Consider the following 17,913-nt stretch of genomic DNA (forward strand, 5'->3'; position numbering starts at 1 on the left):
AAACTTGAAACAGATCTGGAAATAGGGGATGGTATATAGGAATTATACTTATGGCACGCATATATTTCGCCAAGTATTTGAACACCAAATTATATTAATAAGCTACGATATGCAGCGAGGTTGTCTTTAGCGGTAATTGTACGTTTGAGACTACTGCTCGTAGCGTATGTGCTAATTTTTCACCGAGTATATGTTCGCAACGAATGCCTGCTTTTACATATATTGGATTAATTTGAAATCGTACAAATACAATCGACCAACCAAGATAGTCGTGTCTCATTACGATGCTAATGTAATGCGAGAAAGTTTCGTATCACGCACATATTGTAATTCATAAAAATATTCGCGTTAACACTTTGACTGCCACGCTGAAATCACGCGTTTCGCTGAGCACGCCACGAGAGTATTTTTATTATTCGAAGCATACAATGGCAAAATAATAATAAATTGACGATGTAAGACGACATTTTTCCCCGACCGACCGTTTATCTTATCGGTGGTCACCGGTGACCACCGTGGCGCCTTGGTAACAGTCGATAACGACGTATTATAACGAGGCTTCGTTTATTTCAACAAACCATTCGCATTTGTTATTTCGTCGTATGCAAAACGCGCGGAATATATCGTTGAAACGTGAAGAAGATATTGGTAAACGGTATTTGCTCGTTCTATATATAATAGCAAGGTATGTGCACGCTTCTAACTTTAATTATACGATTACAAAGCAGCATTTACGATTATTTTCTAAGCTGTGTTTATAATAATATTCGTAGATTACCTCGCAAAGATATGGATGCAAACACAGTGCACCGTTAGCTGCAAGATTTGTTCTCATTTTTTTTTTATCGACGTTCTAATAAAAATGTTTAATCGCACAATGGACCACTTTTTGTTTCAAAGTATCTTCTATTTATCGGTTGTATTCAAAATGCCGTAACTTTCAATTTTCATTCAATTTTTACAATTGTAAGAAGTTCAAGCGCTCCGGTCACCAATGGCAACCGTGGCGTCACAGGAGAAACGCAGGAGAAACGAATTTGTTTCTTCCTTTATTTATTTAAATTGTCTTATTTTTTAATTAAAGTAAATTTCAGATAAAATAACTAGCAATGAAATTGAAATAAAATTCCGAGTGCAAAGAGTTAAAATAGCAGATACTCGACAGAAGCAAAGAAATCTCGATATTCCAATTTCACCAAACTTTCTACAATTTCTAATACACACGCGTAATAACAATACCAAGCTTTCCTTCACGTGTGATCGTTAAACACACGTTCTGCCGTAGAACGTATTTCTTCTGGATTTTCCCTGGCAACTTAAAATTGTAGAATCTACGTGGAAGGAGAAATAAGAGAATAAGGAGATTCTAAATGAACTTACTATACAAAAAATCGAATTTCATTTATTTCATTCATAGATTACGTTTGTTTAAAAAAATTGTACGCCAAAGTAAGCGTGAAAGAATCGCGAATGTTATCTAAACGTTGGCTCTTAAACGAGCTAACGAGGTAGCAAGCGGCAGAATTCTTACGATAACGTCGATCCTTATCGAAGAAGTTTTTCCCCCAGTTGCTGGCAAACATCGTATCGTCGCCGTTGTCCAAGAGATTGCGTTCGCTTCAGCTACGTCACGTTAAAACAAAATTCAACGACTACTCCTGGCAACGAAGTAATTCGAGGCAGTCCCTACCGAGTTCTGTCTGACCCCGAACGACTCTCTTCCCTTCGCGTTGCTTCTCTCTTTCACACTGGCTATCTACAAGCTCGCTTCTGGCTGCTCCGTCGTGGCAGTATATCAACAATGATAGTTATACACGTACGTTATAATCGTAAATTAGCCGCGGCAACATAATATATTCGTGGGCTGGTTGGTTCGCGCGTATCTGTTTTATGCGGTTATTATATATGACAGCAGCAGTCATACCTGGCCCATCTCCCTTTTACCTCGCATCCTCCGGCTTCTCATTCTTAGTCCTCTTCCATCTTCCTTTTTTAATCCTATACCTCGATCCAAATAATATAGAACACCCTATATCGTGGCTTTGATCTAACCTCAGTTCGAAATGTTCATAGTTTCGCAAGTTTGAAATATTTTCTCAAATTATGACCGAATAATTCACATTTTTGTATTCATTTTCCTATGCTCGTCAAGTACTTTGCTAAATGTTAATATTATCGACGTTGGGTAGTAAAACATAGAAAAGTGTACAGAACGTCGAATGTTAGAAAAAAATGTTATATCTACCATGATATTATGTTTATTTTATTCAAAGAGGCGAAGCTACAAGTAAAGTAGCTACAGATTCCTTGAACAAACTTACTAAACTCAGTTTTCGTCCTCCTTTCTACCAGATTTATCACTAGTTTCTACTAAATATTATACTTATCTATCATCGTAACATTCCTCAATAGCATACACCGTATAACAGACGGAAGATCGAGAAACAACTGACAAATCACTATGCCTACAAAATTATAGAACGACGACCAGATTTCGTGCAAATAAACGTAACGCAAATTGAAAAATTCAATCGCCTCATTGGAGCAAGGAAAACTTGGTCAAAACAGTATGAGACGCCAAACTATCAGCGCAGGACTAGCCGATCGCCAGGAATTTCAAAGACGTCCGACTAATCTGATAGCCGTACGCGACTGACATCGTCAATTGCGTATCCGTTTCGTGGAAATGTTGGAAGGGAAAGACGATCGCGGCGCCTACTCGATCGTGTTGATGATCGTGTTGTTCCTGGCCAACTTCTTAATCCCCGAGTTCCCGCCGGTGAGAAATAATTTGCTCGAGAAAAAGAGGCTGAGGCACGTTTGCATGTACACCGCGAGGAGGTTTACAACCGTAGCTCGGATCGTACGTAGATTCCCGAAGGGGCTTCCTCGCGGTTGGCAATATTTTAATGGTCACGTGGACTGCACACGGCAAGATTGCCGCACGACCGTTAAATCATACGAGTCTCTTTCTTGCCAACTGTTTTCCTCCGCAACACCCTAAACCGTCCGCCTCTCTTTTCTCTCTCGCGCTCGGCCGTGTCACGGATCGCAACGTGTAGGCACGAGTCGCGGCCATCACATCCTCATTACGGATTATTCATTAATCGGGTAGCCCAAGTACCTCGTACGTACCTGAGTTATACACGAGCGATCTGGCACCTCTGCTCCAAGAGGCCATCTTCCTGCTCGCCTTGCCCTTTCGGACCTCCTTTGCATCCTCTGCTCGGTACCACTCGCTATTTATGCGACTTTTCGCTCGCTACACCGTGTAATACATTAACAAGCATAAAGATACGTTTTCGTGAGCTATGGCACAAACACGCAACAGATAAAAACTGCACCGAACCGTGTACTCTTGCCGGACCGTGTCGATGATTAACCGTTCTTTAGCGTTTTATCGGACGCTGTGTTTGCTTTTTGGCTAACAAGCTATCGATTATTATCGGTGGAAGATCGTGTGCCAGTTATTTCAAACGAACGACATCTCATTAAGTCCGACCAACTCCGAGTACATTGTCGCGATTTCTGTGTCGAATAATTTTGTTCTCTTGCGTGTAACCGCAGTCGGGTCTTAGTGGTTCTTAGTTATACGCGAAACTATGCGTTCTGTTTCTGACGAACTGATGCCGGATTAGATCAGGTGCAGTTGATAAGAAGGAAAAAGCGGATGGGCACTTTGCCACCTGTACGACTCGTAAGCAATTAAGCGAATTTGCACTCGATTTGAGGTAGTTCGTGTCAGGGTTTGCGGTATTTCTATTAATCGGGTCAAACAGTCTGTTTCGAAACGTAGATCAATCAAACGTTGTTCGCGATTGAATTTGCCGAATTACAAGGCAAATCTTGCTCAAATGCACCTCTGCCTCGCCCAACCCTACCTTACCCGATATCGCTACCGGTACCAATATTATTCTATCGCATCTAGCGTGCTTTTATCGCTATGAAATTCGATTATTCGCGATTGCGATAAAGTTCACTCTTACGGCGTGACAGACGTAATAGAATTAAAAATGATGACTTAATCGAGGTCGCATTGTACCAGCGGTTTATAGTTAGCTAGCTGCAAGAAGACGCGGGTCAAGAGAATGCCGTGTAGCCCGAAGACGGAAGAGGCGAAGAAGAAAGCGGGTTAGCCGAAATGGAAGAGAATGTAAAAAAAAGAAAGAAGGAGGGCAAGGCTCGCAGGAGGACGAGCGGACAGGTTGGGAAGAAGATGGAATGCAGACGCGTGTAAGCACGGAAACTGCAGTTATCGAATCGTCGAGCAGAAAATTGTGGCGAGTGGCGCGGTCCAAAGGGTCGCCGCACACCTTTTTTGCCGCAATGATTGCAATTGGAAGCGGCCGTGAGTCGATTTGATACTCGGCCCCTTCGGTGTGTTCTGCCGATCGCCACGAAAACCGGTTGTCATTGAGCACAAGAAACATCTTTCGCTACTGCAGCCGGACAGCTGTAAGCCCTATCGATGACAGTTACATGTCAATACAGAATTGAAAACTGGCTCTCTCTACCTGCCTGCCTTCCTCGTCGATATCGCGCATTCTTCCTCGGCTCGTACGAAAAAACATTCCGCCCAACGATGCGTGCACCATTGACTTTTTATCCGTCCAAGCGACTCTTAACGTTGCGTATTGATTATTTTGCCAAGCCGAAATTTTCTCAAGCGGCGAATGAAAATCGTTTCTTCCGTTCGTAGAACTATCAATTTCACGTTAGAGAAAAAGTCGTAACGTTCGCGGTAATCCGCTGTGCATTTTAATTTATAGTTTCCGAGCTGATACGCGAGTTACATCTGTACGAGCATTACCGAAGCAATAGGTTTGGGGCCAGTTACAGGATGAATTTTCTTTCTGCCGATCGTATCGATCTTTTGACTTTTAAAGCTTAACGTTTTACAGGAAAAAAGTTGTCACGATGGCGGACAGACGCGCGGCGATCGCGTAAATTTTCTGTGAAATATGGCGCAGCTAAATAGCGTTGCCTTATTGAGAAGCAGCTGCGATAAAAGATCGGATAGCAAACACGGACATGTTGGACGTATAGTTGTAAAGTTTCTTTCCCCGGAAGCGAAATTCACGTTATCCGGCCGTCAACAGGAATCGACGGCCTGGCAGGTTCTTCCTGTTTCGAGGGGCAACTAGTTTCATAAACTTTTCTCCTTTTCCATCGCCTCCTACCTCCATTTCCAATAATATTTTCACACGTGTTGTAACTACTTACCGCGTCACGGCGAATAACGCTGAGAAAACATCGCGTTGAAAACACACGCTATTTAATTATTCTCCCATGTACTCAGTAGTCGTGTATCGTTGTCACTACGACAAACAACTAAACGACGTATAAATACGAAAAAATACGGTGGTCGTGGAGGAAGAATCGGAGCAAGATGAGCTGAACAACTAGAAAATCGGAAAGCAAGAAAGGAAGAAGAGCGTTGCCAGTTGCCACTTAGTAGACAAGCACGGTGGTAGTGTGTCGTTATTCCGAGAGAATTTTTCCAAGGGTTTCCGGTTTTTTATCCATTCGGTGACGGCTGACGGTTGACGAGTACAAGGTGTTGGTTACAGCGGCGAACAGAGGGGACACGACAGGTCCGACTGTCGGCTAAGTGGAGTAGCAGAAGCGAGCCTCGGAACAACAGAGCAGTCGAAGGGAGTGACGTGAGTGACACATGGCAGAGTTGACAGCTCCTAGTCCTCCTCCCACCGCTCCTCACCTTCCGTGGCCATGGCACGACGACTCGGCTAGTCCGAATGTCATTAGCCTGGGACAATCCATCTACGATATCCCCTGCTTGAATCGCTCTTCTCGAATTTCCTTGTCACGTGAAATCGTCTTTGCAACTCGCATAAAGATTACACGGACCGAGGAAAATTGGACGAGACACGGAGTAACGCGTTAGCACGCGACTTCTTCAACGGGATTTAATCTACGCACGAGAGATTGCCACGTTTTTACGTTGCAATTTTCTCATTTTTGCTGTTTCTTTAAGTGGTAGTGCACCGAACACGCCTACGTCAATTCGTATTTTAACGCTGATCGCTGTACGTAAGCGCTTTTAACTTGAACGCGTGCAATCATCGATATTTAGCGAATCGATATACGAATATTCTGACAGCAGTTACGACGCCTGTCCATTCGACTATTTAACGAATTATTATGTGCAACAATAATAATTAACTACAAGTAGATTATTAGTAATTACGATAATAATTATCAATGGCGGTAATAACCAACTACGCGATGATTATTATCTCAAATTTCACGTACTTTCCAACGTATCGCTTATGGCAATTCCGATAAATATTGCGAATCGATCGGTGCAGAATTTTTATATCACGTTGCTACGAGCCAGCGTATTCGTTCGTCTGTTTCGTGTCGCATTAATACGAATACTTCCACTAGGAGAAACTTTCTCTTTGCAAGATTACGTCACCATCGACCACGGACTGTAATTTCGATTTTAAGGAAAATTCGTTATTCCACGATCGAACGAGTAAATTAAAAAGAAGGGAGCCGCGTGTAAAGACAAGACAGGCAACCTACGCTCTTCGCCGCAAGAGTAACGCGAGAGGGCGAGAAGAAAAGTTCCGCGTCTCTGCAAAACGAGCAATTTATTCTGTTAAGAGCGCCGTCTGAGACGCGCAATCATGGGCTTGGTGGAAGTTTGCCCGCGTAAATGGCCGTGGTTCCGATCTGGGGTGGCTAATCTTCCAGCGAATGAGCACCGACACAAGTTGAAGGGCTCTCCAGCCAAGAGAAACAAAGACAGCTCGCAAGGACGATTTCAAAGAACCGTAAAGGATAGCGGATCCATGCTGCGAACACAAGAACACCGACTTCCGTATTGCGTACCTTAATTGCAGATCGCGGAATATCGTCTCGAACGAATCATTTATACAATGTCAGTCAGATCCAGGAATTCGCGAACTGGAAAATTTCACGAGCTTTGCGAATATTTCAAATCGACGAACTTAGTCGAGAAGGTTTCTTCTAATTTAGATTTTTGTACGGCGACTGTTTGCTAACCACCTGAGATGCAAATTGGATGTTACGCCGTCTTCGCGTAATATCGGGTTGGCAATTAAGTGATTGCGGATTTTGTCAATGCAATCTAGTGACAAAATCCGCAATCACCTAGGTGCCAACCCATTTTCACGAGCTTTGCGAATATTTCAAATCGACGAACTTAGTCGAGAAGGTTTCTTCTAATTTAGATTTTTGTACAGCGACTGTTTGCTAACCACCTGAGATGCAAATTGGATGTTACGCCGTCTTCGCGTAATATTGGGTTGGCAATTAAGTGATTGCGGATTTTATCGTTAGGTGGTACTGACAAAATCCGCAATCACCTAGTTGCCAATAGAAGATAGCGCGACAACGTGGTACACGTGGCTCATTCGATAGAAAATGTACAAACTAATATTTTTATACGCTTTTGCAATAACTTAGTCACTGCGAAGCAAATATAAAAGCATTTTTAAAAAGCTCACCGGCGAGTTTCAGCACGCAATTGCCCAAAAGCAATTGTGCATATCGATTAAACGAAATTAACTCGAATACTATCCGAGCAAATGTTTAAATTTCCATGGTGAAATATGAGTAAAAGACGCGAATAGCGTGCAGAGGATAAAAAGGCCAGCGAATAATTCTGCCGTAAAATACAGAATATTTCTGTAGAGGATACGAAGAACGGATTAAAACGCAACGTTGTCTATAAATATGTAATTAACATACGTTTCATTGGCATTTTGTATATACTAAAGACGGATATAATTTCCAGGATTAAAGCTGGGTCGCCGACGGGTTAATAAATACGTCGCACGGAAGTTAGATCGATACAGTTACACTGGTTTTCGGTTTGAATGCAGGATGCAGCTAGAGCGGAGGGAAAGAAGAAAGGAAGGATCGGTTGGTGGGGACAGGGCGCGAAGAGAGGCTGTAGGCTATTAAGACGTTCGCGCCGAGATAAAAGAAAGCTGTTGAACCAGGAGAAACAAGAAGAACAGGACGAGGAAGACGGCTACGACCCGAAGAATCAGAAGAGGGAAGAAGAAGAAGAGAAGAAGAAGAGAAAACCACGAATAGAAACAAGACGAAGAAGAAGAAGAAGAAGAAGAAAGGATAAGAGAAGAAACTCGAGACAGTCGGCAGGATGAGAATGAGAATGAGAATGAGACTGTGGATAAAAGCGGTATAGAAAGATGTCTGTGTGGACGAGGAGGAATAGAGAAGAAGAGAAAGGATCGGACCAGAGGGAGAAGAGTGAGAAATATTCGAGAGGCAGAAGATACGAGTGAAAGGTGAAGAACGAAGGCGAGGCGGAGACTGGAAGGGGGAAGGCGTTAAGAAGGAGAGAAAGAGACTCGAAGCGAAAAGAAGCTACCATTAAAATGAAAAATGACATTCTCGCTGACATCCCCGCGGCGATCTCACTTGCTCCACTCGGTAGTTACATACCTTACCCCTCTGGGCAAGCAAACAGCCTCCCTACTTGGAATTATTGGTGATTTTTTAAATCTGTTAAACAGGCCTCTCGACCGCAGTCAGCCCAGGGGTTCCCCTTTCTCCGAGACCTCCATCTTTCTTTCTCTCGAGGGATCCAAGCGGATTTCAGTTGCCCGAACGTTCCCGCTCTTTCCCCTCTGGCGCGCACAACCCACCGACCATCCTCCCCGGTCTGCTTAGCACCTTGTTATTTATTTTTCAAACTTTCCACTTTTCACCCCCTTGTGCCTCTTTTATATTCGCGCTGATCCTCGGCTACGGCGCACTTGGACCAACGTTTTGGACGCACGAGTAATCGAATATCGACGCTAGTTTTCAGATTATCCGCAAGCAGGAAATTTCATTTTAACGCCAGTTCAAGCCATTCGCGTTTTACCGAATTTCTCCAGACGATTAAGACCCGACTAGTTTCATCCGGATGACAAATTTTCAACGAATTATTCAGATTTAGACTCGTACAATTCCATCTGTTCTCCCTGACACGGCAAAATATATAAAAGCGTAGCGAATATTTGGTTGGCAACTAAGTGACTGCAGCTTTTTTCGTTAGAAGGTAATGACAAAACCAGCGATCACTTAGTTGCCAACCCAGTGAGCATATTAATTAAAACATTAGATGTTTGTCGTGCTTATGGGAAACTGAACGAAGTAGACGTTCATAAAATACACGTATCGCTGAAAATGAGAATATCGGCATAGAAAGTACGGTATATTGGTAATAACGTAGGATACAGGACAGAAGAGATCTTCGATTCGATTTTTCATAGTGTATATCAATTTTGAAAAGACTGAGAACGGTGGCGTTTTGATTGGCCGACCGTGACATTATTTGGGACATGGACGAGCCACTCGATCATCCGTAGAACCCTTCATTTGCATCGATCGACACGTACGACCGCAGACTATAATTTCTCGCAAGTTCCACCAGTTACAAGGACTCCGTTGTTCGAACACATGGGACCGGTTAGACGAAAAAAGCACGCGCATCTCTCGATATCCATTCGTGTCAGTGGGGTGAGCACAATGGCAGATCGTACGAAAAGTCTGATTTATCACTGGCATCGCCCCGGGGATATTTGTATTGGGAGACGTAACGAAATGCGACATAATAGCTCGCAGTAGAACCCCGATGCATTGTAAGCCTTCTAATAGCGTGACACGACCGCTGACATGCTGGAACAGGCCGTTCTATCAGGGGAACTGTTTGATTTACCACTAGTTTCGCGATATAGCGGCTCCATTCTGCTAAACCATCTTACGCGTTTTTTCCCTTTATCGTGGCTACGTTTCTATCTTTCGTTGTATCTCCAACCGACGTCGATTTAAAACGTGAAATCGTCTTTAGGAATCTTATTTGACTCGCGGTAGAAACTGGTAAATTTTATTTGTCATATATTGGCTTGGCAACTAAGTGATTGCGGGTTTTGTCATTAGGTGACAATGACAAAACCCGCAATCACTTAGTTGCCAACTCAATAGTACGACAGATGATTATTCGAGTCAAGCAATCTTTTTCTCGGTAGAAAAATACGTAACAACGAACGTGAGTTACATTTTTAACTTATCTTCTATCATTTTTCAATCGAAGATGGTAATTCAGGAAGTGTAAGTGAAGAGAGAAAACGAAAGACCTATGACGATCAAAATGTGTTTTTATTACAAGAGTAATATGTAATTTACCTTAACAAAGCTTAATACCTTTGATTATCACACCGATTATTACCGAGATTATGAAAGAAGATCGCGTTGTACCATTATTCGACTTTGACTATTTCACAAGTACATGTCACTTCTACGTTTACGCTTTTACTGTCACACTGAGAGAGAAAAAAAGAAACATAAGTCAAATATAATTTTTCGGCAGAAAAATATGTAACAACGAACGTGAGTTTCACTCATTTCTTTTTTCTTATTCTTATCTTCTACCATTTTTCAATCGAAAATGGTAATTCAAGAATTGTAAGTGAAAAGAGAAAACAAAAAACCTATGCTAATTAAAATGTGTTTTTATTACAAGCGTAACACGTAATTTACCTTATCAAAACTTAATACCTTTGATTATTACACCGATTATTATCGAGATTATGAAAGAAGATCGCGTTGTACCATTATTCGACTTTGACTATTTCACAAGTACATGCCACTTCTACGCTTACACTTTTACTGTCCCACTGAGAGGGGAAAAAATAAACGACGACATAAATCGAACATAAGAATATAAGAATCGTTTTCACGGAGATTAGCAAACGATGGAAAAAGAAGTATCTTGTAGCAGGTCTGGTAAGAGGGTTGGACATTCTGCGGATTACAACGTAGATCGTGCAGCGTATGTAAATAAAAGGAAATAACAGGATAATGGAAGATCTTGAGTGGACAGAGGATAAATTCCACCGCAATACATGTATCATTCTTATCTTGTCTACACGCTAAAAATTATAAGGTGTAGCTTAAACCATACGTTATATATAAGACTGTACATGTCCGAAATGCGAATAAGATAAAAATATGTGTCACGAATATTCCAAAAATTTCTATCGATACCTAAGAACATTGAACCGGTTGCTCTGACCGAGTTAGAAGAATCAAAGGACAGTTCTTTAAACGTTAAAAAATCGATCCTTTGACGATCTTAGGAAACAGCGAACAAATCCAAACGAACGTTCTTTTCCATTTCTTTAGTTCCTGCCATAGCAAGAAATCTTATAATTTCAACTTTTTACAGAGAACAAAAACCGACCCGTAAAATGCATTATAAATAAAATAAAATTTACAGTACGATCTAACCATTTTTTGACCATTAACCATTTTTTTCAGTCACATACAAGACACATCCAGACCGACTTAAGAGAATCAAAGGACAGTTCTTTAAACGTTAAAAAATCGATCCTTTGACGATCTTAGGAAACAGCGAACAAATCCAAACGAACGTTCTTTTCCATTTCTTTAGTTCCTGCCATAGCAAGAAATCTTATAATTTCAACTTTTTACAGAGAACAAAAACCGACCCGTAAAATGCATTATAAATAAAATAAAATTTACAGTACGATCTAACCATTTTTTGACCATTAACCATTTTCTTCAGTTACATACAAGACACATCCAGATCGACTTAAGAGAATCAAAGGACAATTCTTTAAACGTTAAAAAATCGACCCTTTGACGATCTTAGGAAACGGCGAACAAATCCAAACGAACGTTCTTTTCCATTTCTTTAGTTCCTGCCATAGCAAGAAATCTTATAATTTCAACTTTTTACAGAGAACAAAAACCGACCCGTAAAGTGTAACGTGCATTATAAATAAAATAAAATTTATAGCACGATCTAACCATTTTTTGACCATTAACCATTTTTTTCAGTCACATACAAGACACATCCAGACCGACTTAAGAGAATCAAAGGACAGTTCTTTAAACGTTAAAAAATCGACCCTTTGACGATCTTAGGAAACGGCGAACAAATCCAAACGAACGTTCTTTTCCATTTCTTTAGTTTCTACAAGAAATCTTATAATTTCAACTTTTTACAAAGAACAAAAATCCGTAAAATCCGTAAAATGTAACGTGCGTCGCAAATAAAATAAAACTTATAGTACGATCTAACCATTTTTTCACCATCCACCATTTTCTTCAGTTGCATACAAGTCACATTCAGTTACGTACGATCGTTCCGAACAATCCCTGAAAATTGTTTCGATCGGTGATAATCGATGGAGAATAAAAAAAAAAAAAAAAAAAAAAAAATGAAAGAAGGACAGCCAAGAGTGGAATTCTATTTGAAGAACATTTTCCAACGATTTGCCGAGTATCATGGGAAACATAAGAGCGGGGTGAGAGGGGTGACAGAGGGAGAAGTGCGAGCTGCAAACTGGGGAACCGAGAGGGAGCGTTACATCGTGGAGTGAATGTCATTTATACCGAGCGATGCGGTACACATTGTTAGCCGCGATGACGGCACCACCATCCCTGTCAGCCATTGTATATTTTTTGGATCGCGATTTAGCTGTGATGTACGGCTGCGGCTTTGCGCGTTATACTAGTCATATACGGCCGTCCATCAGGTATCGCGCTATTACGCGTACGCGATGCCACTTATCCGAAAAACGCATCGCCGGGCTTCTTTCGGCTCTCGACGCGCTAATGCGGAAAAATCGTGTCAGCCAACATCAAAGAAATTTACGGGCTGTCGTTTCTTCTTTTCTCATCTTTCTGGTTTTTACCACTGACGAAAATCAACGCAACGAACAGATTTATATTTCCAAAAGGCAATTTCTACGTAATTTCATGGAACAAGAGTTTCGCTAAATCTTCTAAATGCATTTCCTCTGTTTATTTCTCGCTGACATCCTATCGTTCGATTATTAGGTTGTCCGAAAAGCATCTTTCTTTTACAGACACCACGCATCTTTGTACAAACGCGAAACCTAATCTGTCGAACGTTGTGATCTTCATTTCGATAGAACAAAATGGACCATTCGATAAAATAATACGAAACGGAGAATCTTGTGCATCCATTATTTCCTTATAAAACGAAAGAAACTTTTCCGACGACCTGATAGATTCGAATTGTAACTTTGCATCGAGCTTGCAGTACGTATCTTCACGGAAAACGATATTCCTTGACAATTCGTCGCTGTGAACATTTGCACTGATCGAATGTGTCCAGGTCGAGTGTCCGATCTTCGATCGGATGCTTTGGATTGCTTCGAGAATTCGTAATTCCCTTCGTCGGCTGTAGCATACGACAGTTTTGAATAATTTCTACGATTATTTCTCTATTTCGTATTTTGCATCCATATCGCGCATAAGCAGAAAATCTAAAGCAATCCGTCGTTTGCCGCGTTTCTCACCTGCAGAAACCAGCCAGCGTGTGGCTACTTACGGACACTGGTAAACGTATCCAGCTGTATATGCGTAGTATCGCGAACAAATGGTCTAAGAAATATCGGGTGAACTATAAACAATGTCGCGAGAAAGCCAAAGTGCCGACGGGCCCATCAATGTATCATAGTTACGCGAGAAAAAGGCCTATGTGAACACGTACGCGGTGGGATTACGAGAAAAGGCAAAGGGATGCTTAAGGGAGAAAGACGAATTAACAATCGGTATGAGTGGAGAAATGAGAGAGTCAGCGTCGTCGAGGAGCATGGTCCGCGTGAAAGAGAGCGTTGGAACCATAGTGACGAGACTTGCAAATTAACTATTTAGTTGTCTTAGTTACAGCACATTGTTGTATTTAGTTCGCGTTAAACAACCATCGTTTTCTGTTTAATTGATTTTGAACAAATAACAAATAAAATCCTACATATGGTAGAGAAAATTTCCGGATTGTAGGAGCAAGGGTGGGCCAGGGTGGTGCAAGTGCAACAAGACGGTCGCGAGCAGCTAGTAAGCCTCCTTAAGTCCGTAACTCTAGCGTGATTTGTGTCCTCTCTTGGCCTCTGTCCCTTTCCGTTTCTGCCACAGCTTGCTCTGCTCTCACTATACTATACTATACATACTATACCATAGTATACTACACTATACGTAGCCAGCTCGTCTCTGCTGGCAGCCTACCGAGCAATTAACAAGTCCCCCTCGAGGACTAATCCCGCTAATCCCTTGACTGATGCCCCCCTCTCTCGTGCTACCTCTCCTTCCTTCACCTTCTCCATGACCCGCTACGTCCGGGACGCTGGCTACCAGCATCTCCTACGTTCAAAGGATCCTCCGATGTCCAACGTTCGATACGGCATTCTCAAAGATAGCCACGGGTCTTGGCCACGACACTTAATCCTCGTTAACCCTCGTACGGTCCTTGCCCGATTTTCCGCCGAATCGTGTTTTTCTATCGTTGGAAAATTAACGAACCCCGTGTATCCAATTAGGCACACAGATTCCACTTACTTGGAGATTCAATTCTATCGGGCAAAATTCATTGTCTTTCGCAATGATCTTTGTACCTTCCAGCGGAGCTAACGCAGAACTATTGGCTTGGCAAGTAAGTGATGGTATTGACAAAATCCGCGATCGTTTAGTTGCCAACGCAATATACGAGAAGCTTCGAACTTGCTGCACGTTTTTCGGATAACTGTGACACGTTGCTTAGAGGAGGTTGCAAAGAAGATAACACGTGGGCGAAAATACTGACAACGTGGATCTCGACGACGTATTTGAATATTCGCGAAGCGTATTATTAGGTTGTCCAAAAAGTTTCTTTCGTTTTATAGACGCACAATATTTTTCGTTTTATATTATTTTGTCCAACTGCGTACGATTCATTTTGTTCTGCTGAGATGAACAACTTGTTGAGATGACGTTTCACAGACTTGGCTTCGCGTTTGTACGAAGCTGCACTGTTGTATAAAACACGTTTGCGTGAAAGAAAGAGATTTTTCGGACAACCTAATACGTTCTGCATACGTAGCTATCGAGTTTATACGGTAAAGACGTTAGAACAGTGTTTTCTTCTTCAATCCCAGGTGTATTTTTGCTTTCGCGAAGCAAACTTCATACGGACATACCTGTTTTGTATAAAGAAGATAAATTTTAGTGCGTTTGTGCATGAGAAATATGTTCGAAAAGGATAAAATACGAGACGAATGTGAGTGGTTTATGGAATGATTTTTATTTTATTTAAAATTGTATATTTAGTACGATACGGTTCTTTATCCAGCAGTTTCCACAGTCTTCAGCTCCTTGCGGCTGTTCTACGTTTAACGATGCCACGTATCCCCTTCCATTTTTGATTGGAGATTGTTGGTTTGCGCTCGATTTCACCAGCTTTTTGCTTGTATCATATTGTATCCAGGGTTATTTGATACGTGGCCTGATTGAATTTCGTTTTCTATTAAATCGAGCTGTAGTGAAATATCGTTGTGCATTCTAGTCGCTACGAATATTTTCATATTATACGAATTTATTTGTCATACGAGATTCTTCCATTTGAAAGTGTAGAAAATATATTCGCATCGTTAAAGGGTCGCCTGGTTAAGTCGCATTAAAATTCAAAGTTTCGTCGAACGTATATCAGCGACTGTATAACAAATAACGTTCTATCATCTTCTCTCTCTCTTTTTTTTTCTTTTCTTTTAATAATAAGGGAAGGATACTTTGATCGTACGTTTGTTATTATTTAAAAGCATCGATTCTCCCTTTTTAAGCGGAAACAAAACATACAGGCAAAAATAAAAATCTGTATAAGACAAATATCGATATTTATAATTGCGCGTATATTGCAGATCAGAGCGTTTACGTTGGTATTTAATAAAAGAAAAAGAAAAGAGGTAAAACTCCCCTTGTTCGGGAAAAGGAACGATCGTGCTTTTGGCTCGATCATCCTGGACACTCATCATCCTATATTAATATCCTTCCACTATGAAACCATTTACAATCTACCCTTAGGGAGCAGGATTATAAGAACGACCTTAGAAAAATCACTTATCGGCTGTGGCTGGGGTTCGCCAGATTTACCAGCGTTCGAGAGGTGACTGTTAATAGCAAAATTAACGTTTCCTTCTACCAGCTTTTCTATCTTTCTCCCTTCTTATATCTTCCTTTTTACTATGCAATCCAATCGATCCACAATGTTTCTTTCTTTTATAGTATTTCGTCCAATTACGTACCATTCAGCGTGACACTCGAGCAAATTTTACAAAATGTCACACTTTCTCGCTGTTCTTTGTCGAATCTCCGCGAGGGAATTATTTTGTTACGAGACAAGTTACGGGTTACGATTAATTAAATTATTTTTCTTAGATCGTCCGGGTAAATTTAAATTCCTTTCAGTCAAGTTGCCACTGTAGACTTTGAGAGTAAAATCGTAAACGTTAACACTTTGACTGCCACACCGAAATCACGCGTTTCGCTGAGCACGCCACGCGAGTATTTTTATTATTCGAAGCATACAATGGCAAAATAATAATAAATTGACGATGTAAGACCACCGTTGACTACCGTGGCGCCTTGATAACAGTCGATAGCGACGTATTATAACGAGGCTTCGTTTATTTCAACAAACCATTCGCATTCGTTATTTCGTCGCATGCAAAACGCGCGGAATATATCGTTGAAACGCGTAGAAGATATTTGCTCGTTCTATATATAATAGCAAGGTATGTGCACGCTTCTAACTTCAATTACACGATTACAAAGCAGCATTTACGATTATTTTCTAAGCTGTGTTTGTAATAATATTCGTAGATTAGCCCTCAAAGATACGGATGCAAATACAGTGCACCGTTAGCTGCAAGATTTGTTCTCGTTTTTTTTATCGATGTTGCAATAAAAATGTTTAATCGCACAATGGGACAGTTTTTATTCCAAAGTATCTTCTATCTGTCGGTTATACTCAAAATACCCTAACAGTCAATTTTCATTCAATTTTTACTATTGTAAGAAGTTCAAGCGCTCCCATTACCAATTACCAACGTGGCAGTCAAAGTGTTAGTGGAAGTCAACGTAGTCTCTTTGTTTATTTAATTTAATTGCCTGCTCCTCGAAAGCAGAATACCGCAACAATAAGATACGATTTAAAGATTTACCACATTGCTGTTCGTATAATAATTATTTAACATAATTTGAAATAACAAGAATAAACGCCTGCACCGATCGTTTACTGGATAAATGAAACCGTCGATGTGAAAAAGTAAATTGAAGGAAAACGGAGAATAAGTTGAAACGTTGGACGATCGATATTTTTCGAAAATATCTCAGATGTCTCGGCAAGCACGGGTATCCGATGTTTCCTTACTGTTACGCTTCCGTGTATCGTCGCTTGCTGCTCGTTCGTTCCTGTTCTCTGGTGTACGCGATAAATGAAAAATAATTGGAAATTAACACGGGCATTGAATTTTGCGAAGTATGCGACTATTGAACTGCTATACGTATTATTATGCAAAATTAGCAGCACGAAGAAGGAGCCTTGCAGCTAAGATACCAGTCTTAACAAAACTCAGCGAGTCGAAGGACCGAGCGTTTTCAGAAGCGAAAGCTTTATAATGTCTGGTGAAAACCAGCGTGTCAGTTACTTTATAATTGCACAAAGGAATTAGCATTTCGCGTTAAAGGAATTAATCGTCTTGCATTGTAGAAGGAAAAAAGCGTTCCATCAGTTATTCCGGCGACATTGTTTCGTAGACGTACGAATGATAAATGAGAGCTGAAGCGTGCTGATGCATACATTTCATATCTTGTTGCCTTTAATATGTCAACAGATTACGCAGAAAATACAAGAAGGATCGCTTTTTCAAAAATACCATTCGTTTCCTCCGGCCATATTTATTACATCCACGTTACGATCTCTGCTTTTTTCTTTTTCTTATTAATCAACGATACGACTGTGTAGGTTGTGTTTATCCTCCGCTAATTCATTCGTCGCGTATCCAACGTTCGTTTACGTCTGATAGCGATCGAACTAACAATAAT

General features: G+C 41.0%; 1 protein-coding gene and 1 long non-coding RNA gene across 6 annotated transcripts in view; one reads left to right on the top strand and one right to left on the bottom strand.

The window, feature by feature from the left end:
* LOC117155271 (E3 ubiquitin-protein ligase Rnf220) overlaps positions 1 to 17,913 on the bottom strand; it is a 202,703-nt gene that overhangs the window by 57,201 nt on the left and 127,589 nt on the right. The window lies entirely within an intron of this gene.
* On the top strand, positions 575 to 16,570 carry LOC143303424 (uncharacterized). Its single transcript, XR_013059669.1, has 3 exons — positions 575 to 685; positions 774 to 1,816; positions 7,787 to 16,570. It is a non-coding gene; the product is annotated as an uncharacterized LOC143303424 (long non-coding RNA).

The sequence above is a fragment of the Bombus vancouverensis genome, chromosome 12 (assembly GCF_051014615.1).
Source record: "Bombus vancouverensis nearcticus chromosome 12, iyBomVanc1_principal, whole genome shotgun sequence".
Classification (NCBI taxonomy): Eukaryota; Metazoa; Arthropoda; class Insecta; order Hymenoptera; family Apidae; genus Bombus; species Bombus vancouverensis.